General features: G+C 37.2%; 1 pseudogene; it reads right to left on the minus strand.

The window, feature by feature from the left end:
* Positions 1–934: 934 nt before the first annotated feature.
* LOC110303343 (olfactory receptor 6C2-like) lies at positions 935–2,053 on the minus strand (annotated as a pseudogene).
* Positions 2,054–10,018: the final 7,965 nt, after the last annotated feature.

Below are 10,018 nucleotides of genomic sequence, written 5' to 3' on the forward strand. Positions count from 1 at the left end.
ACAAAAGGTGTGAGGTTTATGCATGTCTAAAGGAGGGAATAAAGCACTGTGTGCAACCAGGGTCTTCCAAGACCCCTAGGAATTGGAATAGAGAAGCAGGAGTGGCCAGAGTAAGTTGGGACGACCTTGGAGAATTGCATTTGGAAGAGATAAAGTACAGTGAAGATTGCCTGCATAATTCCAAGCTATCATGGCTTACAGGTCTTCAGGGAATAAAGCAACTGTGTTATCATTTTTCCAACTACTTTGTATAAATTTTCATGTTTTTAGTTTTCCTTTCTTTTCTCAGTATGTATGAATGTTGCACCTTAGGTTTTAATAATAGGTTTTAATAATAACCACTAACTGCTCACTGAAAAATTTTGAAAACTTGATAAATGGACAGAACTTAAATCAGTTTCTTGTTCACCTAAATGGTTAATGGAAGTTTCAACTTGGTAGTGATTGGGAAAGTTTTCCTGGAGTGTTTTATAGAGGAAATATTAATTAGATTATTCAAAACCAGCACAAAGCATAGAAAGTAATTTAAGAATTGTCATCTTTTTGCTAAGTGACAGATGGATAATGAATACTTTTATAGGTCATGTCTATCAGTGGGACATATCATTTCCACACTCATTTGATTAACTACAGTGTAAAATAAAAAGGCACACCTAAAAGTGTGGAAAGTATGGTATAAAATCACAATCTATTGTGTTTCTAGGGATAACAGTCATACAACAATTTCAGGTTGACTGCAAGACTAAACATAAGTTTGGTTTGAATCCATATAGATAAAGTCATGTTCATAGTATGCAAGTTTAAGAAGAAAGTATGAGTATAAAAAGAAAAAAAACCCCAAAAACCAAAAAACCAAGGATAGAATATTACTATAATAAAGCTTCAGAATTTACATTTATTCATTTTTCTTTAAATTTATTATTCTTTAATTATTTTACATCTTTGAGAGGAATGCAATTTTTTAAATTGAGTAATTGAAAGTTTGCTTTACTCGCTTGTTTCTCAGTGCATAAATGGATTCATCATTGGTGAAATTGATATGATAAGAAGTGAAATCCCTTTATTGATAGCTACATCGTCCTTGGATGAAGGCTTGACATAAATGAAGATGCAGCTACCATAAGTAATGGAAACAACAATCATGTGGGAAGAACAGGTGGAAAATGCCTTTTTCCTTTGCTTGGCAGAGGGAAATCTCAGAATGGTCTTGATGATATAAACATAGGAAAGGACAACACACACAAAGGTGATGATGAATGTCAACACAGCTCCAGCTATCACCATCTGTTCTATCAACCATGTGTCTGAACAAGAGATTTTCAGGAGAGGAGCTGCATCACAACATAAATGATCAATGATATCTGAGTCACAGAATTCCAGGCCCGTGGGAGAATGATGATCAGTGCTGCTACCCAACAGAAGAAGATGAAGTTCTTGCAGACTCTGCTATTCATGATGGTCATGTAGTGCAGAGGTCTACAGATGGCCACATAGCGATCATAGGACATGGTAGCCAGGAGAAAAAATTCTGTAACTGCAAGAGGTCTATAAACAACAGTTGACTGGCACAAGCAATATAGGTAATGGACTTGTCCCCAGATGATATGCTGTATAGAAATCTTGGAATACAAGCAGTTGTGAGTGAAATTTCTTTTTTTTTTTTAAAGATTTATTTATTTATTATATGTAAGTACACTGTAGCTGTCTTCAGACACTCCAGAAGAGGGCACCAGATCTTGTTACGGATGGTTGTGAGCCACCATGTGGTTGCTGGGATTTGAACTCTGGACCTTCGGAAGAGCAGTCGGGTGCTCTTACCCACTGAGCCATCTCACCAGCCTGTGAGTGAAATTTCTAAGAAGGAGAAATTTTTGAGAAAAATATACATAGGTGTTTTAAGATGGGGGTCAATCTGAGTGAGTGTGATGATTGTTAGGTTACCAGATAAACTCAACACGTAAGAAGAAAGCAGAAAGATAAAAAGCAGAATTTGCAGCCGAATATCATCTGTGAGACCCAACAAAATGAAGGTTGTTACTGTTCGGTTTCTCATTCTTGATTCTTGTCTCTTGCCCAATCTGGCTGAAAAATATCAAAGATTTTATAGAGTCAGGTGCCAATATCAAGAGAAGCTAGCTTGAGTGTCATCACCGTATTACCATTGTATAGTGTAGAAGCAAGTGCACAGTACAAGCTAATGTTTGAACATTTCTTTGTGTCACATAATAGCTTATATTTGAATCATACATTCCATACTACTATTTTTATGAGCCTATAATCTTGCTGTAATTAATTATTATCAGTTTAACACATAATCTTATAAACATTGTTCCACAAAAAAACTGTCCCTTTAAATTAATTGCTTTTGGTTCAACACTCTGCCTTTCCCTAAATTTTTTCTTCCCAGAACAGAATTTTGTTTTGTTTTGTTTTGCTTTTTGAGACAGGGTTTCTCTGTATAGCCCTGGCTGTCCTGGAACTCTGTAGACCAGGCTGGCCTCGAACTCAGAAATCCACTGGCCTTTGCCTCCCGAGTGCTGGGATTAAAGGCATGTGCCACCACGCCCAGCTCTCCAGAACAGATTATAAAAGAGAAATACTAAAATAAATGAAGAGTGTTCTGTTAAGATAATCTTAACATTATGCTCATTTTTAATATTAATTATTAGCTGAAACATATTTATTCAGGTGCATTCTAATTACTGTGTTTAAAGTACTTTTTACTGTGGCTTATTAAAGATTCATTTAGGTTATAGGGTGTAGTGGCACATATCATCCTGGCTGTTGAAAGGCAGAGGTAGGTAGATCTCTGTGAGTTAGAGGCCAGCCTAGTCTACATAGTGAGTTCTAGGACAACCATGTCTATGTATGAAACAGGTCTCTCTCAACACCCCCTCACCAATGGCTTCATTTAGATGTGTTTCAGTTCAAATGTTTTTGACAGATGTATATTTTCATATACATTAATATATTTTCTATATGTGATAGTTAGTGTTTATTTTATTTTCCTCTGAATGTCACAATAAGATGTCTATGTAGTAACATTTTGTGATTCCTAAGACAGGCTCCTACAAAGGATTATTTTTCCCCAGGTTGTAAGTGGAAATGTGAAACAGAATCACCTGATTATTTGATTTTTGTGATGAAAACTCCAGTGGTCTCCAACTAGCTGCAAGTTTAATATTCTCTAGACATTGAAGTTTTTTTCCTTTATTTTTACCAGGAGGATTCCAATAAAAAATATTTATTTTTGGTATTAAAATTATAAAATAAAATTCCCTATATTTATTTTGCAAACACATTCAATAGTAGCATATTTCATCTCTGTATTCATTATGTTGTGATAATTTTGATTCAGGTAATTAGGAGTATGCTGACATAATTAAAGAGCCATATCCATGTCATATTGTTTTGGATCAACCTTGTTTTGGTTTGAGATAGTCTTAACTCTTTATTATAATTGACAAAACCATTCACAATAGCCACAAAAATATAAAATATCTTGGGGTAACTCTAACTAAACATGTGAAAGGTCTGTATGACAATATACTCAAGTCTCTAAAGAAAAAAAATTGAAGAAGATCTCAGAAAATGGAGAGATCTCCCATTATCATGGATTGGTGGAATTAACATTGTTAAAAATGACCATCAAACCAAAAGCAATCTTCAGATTCAATATAACCCCATCAAAATCCCAACACAATTTTTCGAAGACATGGAAAGAGAAATTGTCAAATTCACCTGGAAAAGCAAAAAAACCCAGAATAGTAAAAAACAATTCTTAAAAATAAAAGAACTTCTGGGGGAAATCACCATCTCTGACCTCAAGCCATACTACAGAACAATACTGATAAAAAATGCATGGTATTGGTACAAGGACACTCATGTTGATCAATGGAATAGAACTGAAGGTCCAGAAGTAAAACTACGCACACTTATGGACACTTGTTTGACAAAGACGCCAAAAATATACAATAGATAAAAGGAAGCATCTTCAATAAATTGTGCTGGTCTAACTGGCTGTCTGTATGTAGAAGAATGAAAATAGACCCTTATTTGTCACCTTGTACAAAGCTCAAGTCCAAGTGGATCAAGGACACCAACATAAAATTCTGACTCAATTCTTCAACGAATTAGAAAGGGCAATCTGCAAATTCATCTGGAATAACAAAAAACCTAGGATATCAAAAAATCTTCTCAAGGATAAAAGAACCTCTTGTGGAATCACCATGCCTGACCTAAAGCTGTACCACAGAGCAATTGTGATAAAAACTGCATGGTACTGGTATAACGACAGACAAGTAGACCAATGGAATAGAATTGAAGACCCAGAAATGAACTCACACACCTATGGTCACTTGATCTTTGACAAGGGAGCTAAAACTATCCAGTGGAAAAAAGACAGCATTTTCAACAAATGGTGCTGGCACAATGGTGGTTATCATATAGAAAAATATGAATTGATCCATTCCTATCACCTTCCACTAAGGTCAAATCTAAGTGGATCAAGGAACTCCACATAAAACTAGAGACACAGAAACTTGTAGAGGAGAAAGTAGGGAAAAGCCTCGAAGATATGAGCACAGGGGATAAATTCCTGAATAGAACAGCAATGGCTTGTGCTATAAAATCGAGAATCGACAAATGGGACCTCATAAAATTGCAAAGCTTCTGCAAGGCAAAAGGTACCGTCAATAAGACAAAAAGGCTACCAACAGATTGGGAAAGGATCTTTACCTACCCTAAATCAGATAGGGGACTAATATCCAATATATATAAAGAACTCAAGAAGGTGGACTCCAGAAAATCAAATATCCCATTAAAAAATGGGGCTCAGAGCTAAACAAAGAATTCTCACCTGAGGAATAACGAATGGCTGAGAAGTACCTGAAAAAATGTTCAACATTCTTAATCATCAGGGAAATGCAAATCAAAACAATCCTGAGATTCCACCTCACACCAGTCAGAATGGCTAAGATCAAAAATTCAGGTGACAGCAGATGCTGGCGAGGATGTGGAGAAAGAGGAACACTCCTCCATTGTTGGTGGAATTGCAAGCTTGTACAACCACTCTGGAAATCAGTCTGGCTGTTCCTCAGAAAATTGGCCATAGTACTACTGGAGGATCCTACAATACCTCTCCTGGGCATATATCCAGATTTTCCAACTGGTAAGAAGGACACATGGTCCACTATGTTCATAGCAGCCTTATTTATAATAGCCAGAAGCTGGAAAGAACTCAGATGCCCCTCAACAGAGGAATGGATACAGAAAATGTGGTACATTTACACAATGGAGTACTACTCAGCTATTAAAAAGAATGAATTTATGAAATTCCTAGGCAAATGGTTGGACCTGGAGGGTATCATCCTGAGTGAGGTAACACAATCACAAAAGAACTCAAATGATATGTACTCACTGATAAGTGGATATTAGCCCAGAAACATAGTATACCCGAGATATAAGATACAATTTGCAAAACACATGAAACTTAAGAAGAATGAAGACCAAAGTGTGGACACTTTGCCCCTTCTTAGAATTGGGAATAATCACCCATGGATGGAGTTACAGAGACAAAGTTTGGAGATGAGACAAAAGGATGGACCATCTAGAGACTGCCATATCCAGGGGTCCATCCCATAATCAGCCTCCAAACGATGACACCATTGCATACACTAGCAAGAGTTTGCTGAAAGGACCCTGACATAGCTATCTTTTGTATCACTAGGCCGGGGTCTAGCAAACACATTAGTGGATGCTCACAGTCAGCTATTGGATGGATCCCAGGGCCCCCAATGGAGGAGCTAGAGAAAGTATCCAAGGAGATAAAGAGATCTGCAACCCTGTAGGTGCAACATTATGAACTAACCAGTACCCTGGAGCTCTTGACTCTAGCTGCATATGTATCAAAAGATGGCCTAGTAGGCCATCACTAGAAAGAGAGGCCCATTGGACATGTAAACTTCATATGCCCCAGTACAGGGGCATGCCAGGGCCAAAAAGTGGGAATGGATGGGTGGGGGGGGGGAGTGTATGGGGGACTTTTGGCATAGCATTGGAAATGTAATTGCAGAAAACACATAAAAAATATTAAAAATTTTTTTTTAAATAATAAAAAATAAAATAACAAAAAAAATGTTTGTTTGTGAGGAATTTTATTTTTGAGTCTTTCTAAGTCAGGTATGCTCATAATTTCTAGGGTCATCATTTCAGCAAAATTTTCATAAGTTACTGTAGAATTTTTCTATGAAATGCTAGCACAAGAATTCAATAGTGATTATTAAACAATTTGTTGATTATTAAAGGGAAAACATGTCACTATATTTCCCATTCATCATCCTGCATGTGTGTATATAGTACATACAAGAATACATGTGAACATAAGCAGAGTAAAATGTGCTCATACTTACCCTTTGGCTGGAGGTCATTGCATGGCATCTGTTGGCAGTTTTTCTGTAGATGCTAACAGAAAGGCCCAGGTTGAACCTGACAGTGCATCAGAGATGTAAATACCAAGGTTTCTCAGGGAAACACACTGATCCTGCAAAGGCTCTGAAGTATCTGAGCCCCTGGCACACACTTTCCATGAGTGAGCATCTGTCATTTTAAACACATATGTGTTCCTGCTTTCTTGTGAGCTACAATACAGTAATGCATAGCATAAATCGCTGGTTTTGTGATGGGCATTCGATTAATGAAGAAGAGTTGAGTTTCTGGCTATACTTAGCACTAAAGAATGTTACTATTACTTTATATATATTCCAACTATAATAGAATAGAGACAAGAAACAAAAGAATCCTTGGAGCCCCATGTTTAAAAGTCACATAGGAATCAAGATAATAATTTTTTGGCAATCAACTCCTCACAGGCAATAATAGGGTGTTGGGGCCAGCCTGCGGCTCTCATGTCCCAGTTTGAGCCTGGAAGGTATCTTGTAACTGAAAGAAAAGAGGGAGCCTAGGCGGGTTGAGAAATAATGGAACTAAGACAACTAGTCTGCGCATGGTTCAAATGTTTAATGGTGGACACACTTTTATAAAAGAGGGGGAAAAGTCCATTCCCACCAATTCACCCTTGGAGCCTGGAACCAGGTGCAGGGGATGATGTGCAGGATAGGGCATAGTCTCCAGAATAGCGGGGGGCCTCTCAGCAGGTAGCAGTATCTTGAAGAGGAACAGCAACAGTGGCTGAACAATAGAGTGATCTAGGGAGGAAGGCTCCACCCTAGATAATCTCCTTAGTGGCAGCAAGGTCAAGTTCTAGCTCAGCCTGCTTCAGGCTTGTGGGAGGCTACATCCCCTCCTTGTTATTAATATTAAAAAAAAAAAAGAGCTGTACTGAGGCATAAAATTTATTGATGTTCCATAGTCCTGCCTGGGAATTATGGTGGCTGGCAGCCATGCCAGCCTTAGGATCTCAGATTCTCTTGAACCATCCAATTCTGTCATAGGAATTTACATGCAGCTAGTTTGTGTTATAATTTACACAAACATGGCTCAGTGGTGTATTATCAACAGCCAAGGCCTTTTGGTATGTGCCCCTTTCTTAGATTGGTATGATCCGTGATCTGGTTGCCTGTCATTGACTAACCAGCCCTAGTAGCATACCTTATTCCCAAATCAGACCAAAGCCACAATATCTACTTAGAATTCTTCTTGATGAAGATTAATAACTGCCACCTGTGCACTGTTAGGGGTGGGGATGCAGTCAGGCTGAAGGGCGTTGACTGACCTGCTTGAAAAACAAAGTCGAGACAGTGAAAAGCACAGTACAAAAGCTTCTTTTGGGGAAGTCCAGGTACTCCATTCAAGTGCAAATTAGCAAAGATCAGGCTAGACTTAGAGCTCCTGGTGTAGGGGAGATGACTTTGAGAATTGCAGAAAAGCTTCCCTGGGAGTGGAGGCTGTGCTCTAATTTAACTTTTTGGCTAAAGAGGATTTTTAGCCATAATCAAGGTTAAAGTCATACTTACTAGAAGATTCAGGATCTGTGTCCAGTTGATGAACTAATCTCTCAGGCAGCCATCACACTCCATCTTCTTTTTGTGAAAAAAAAAAAACACAGACTGAGCCCCTTTCCTAGGTTAGGACCTGGTGTGGACCCTTCCATTCGTTAGTTAATGGGTCCCGCCACTTTACCGTGGCATAAGAACTAGAAGTAACTGGATGCCAGTGGCGATCTGCTGCAGACTGACCTTTAACATCAGTTTGCAAAAAATTTAGAACAAATAAAGCAAAAACAAGATGTGCCTTTGGTGACCTTGGGGGATATAACTGCCCCTGTTTTGTTTTAAAAGTCAATTTTTTTTTTTGACTTCAACAACTTTATTTTTTCTTTTAGCCTTTTTATACCATGAAGTCAAAGTTCTGTATATAAAAAAAGATGACACCATAGCCACAAGTTTCATATTCTCTAAAAAAAAATCACCACAAAAACATGTTCTTCAAAATAGATTAAAATCATTACACAAAAGGAATTTACAACAGGATTATTGATTATGTATTTTTCTTTTGAAACTCATACCTAACTAAATATTTTCAATCTAACTTTCTTTCTATAAATTTATCATACCCTAAAGCAATAATTTTTGTCATTATTAATAAGATTTAAGCAAGCATATTTATAGTAGCAAGAAAAGCCAATTTTTAAAAGTGCGATGAGCACGTTTAACTATTCCTTGTCCCATGGGGTTATAAGGAATTCCAGTTTTATGTTTGATGCCAAATTCTTTACAAAATGAAGTAAATTTTTTGCTAGAATAGGATGGCCCATTATCTGTCTTAATAAGTTTAGGCAATCTCATGGCATTAAAGGCTTGTAGGCAATGATCAATTATGGTTTTGGAGGCTTCTCCAGTATGCAGAGAAGCAAAAGGAAATCATAAACAAGTATCAATATAAACATGTATATATTTTAATTTTCTAAATTCTGCATAATGAGTTACATCCACTTGTCAAATATAATCATATTTGGCATAAGACCTCACGGATTAACTCCTAAATGTGGCACTGGAGATAATGTAAGACATTTAGGACGTTGTTTTACAATCATTCTTGCCTCCTTAGTGATCTTATGTCAGAAAATTAAGGTATGGCTAGAGAGATGAAATTTTTCATGATCACATTTGGCCAAAGCAACAGGATCTGAAATTAAGGCTTCTCCTATTAGAATTCTGTCAATGCCATCATTGCCTTCAGCTAAAGGTTTAGGAAGACCAGAATGAGATCGTATGTGGCCAATATAGAACGTGTGTTTTCGGGCAAAAATGATGTTTTGCAATTGTGAAAACAGGGATCCTGCTGGCATATTAAAGTTAAATATACCACAGATCTCTAATAAGGGTACCGATTGTGTAACATATAAACTATCAGTAAAAATATTAAAACTCTCATGCACAGACTGAAAGACATTCAGTACTGCTGTTAATTCTGCTAATTGACCTGAGAGCCCAGGAGTCTTTATGATTACCTGTTGATTATTTATAAGATATATAGCTCGCCCTTTAGAGAAGCCATCAGTAAACACCAGAACAGCATTGTGTAAGGGTTGTAAAGAGGTCATATTAGGAAAGATCACCTCATGTACATTCAAAAAATTTATCAACCTATCTTGAGGGTAGTGGCTGTCTATTGTTCTTTTAAATCCTATTTGAGCAAGCAACCAATCTGTACTATGCTGTTTCAGCCAAGTGTCTTGACTTACGCTGTAAGGCTGAACAATAATATCTGGCTCTTTGCCAAAATAAGTTAGTGCCTGCTTCCTTCTAATGATAATCATCTGGGCTACTGTTTCATAATATGGCAAGATATTGCATTTAGGAGAAATCCTCGAATGTATCTACCTTAGAGGAGATTTTTACCATAACAATCCTGTAGGCACATGAGTCGTATTAAAAATTAACAGATGTAAGGGCAAAGAGTAATCTATATAAGTGACAAATTGCTCTTCAATAGCTTTTTCCACTTGTTGTAAGGCCAGCAATCTTTCTGAGGTTAGGGATCTAGGGTAGGTAGGATC

Source organism: Mus caroli, unplaced genomic scaffold (assembly GCF_978045245.1).
Source record: "Mus caroli unplaced genomic scaffold, Mus_caroli_1 scaffold_9, whole genome shotgun sequence".
In the NCBI taxonomy this organism is placed as follows: Eukaryota; Metazoa; Chordata; class Mammalia; order Rodentia; family Muridae; genus Mus; species Mus caroli.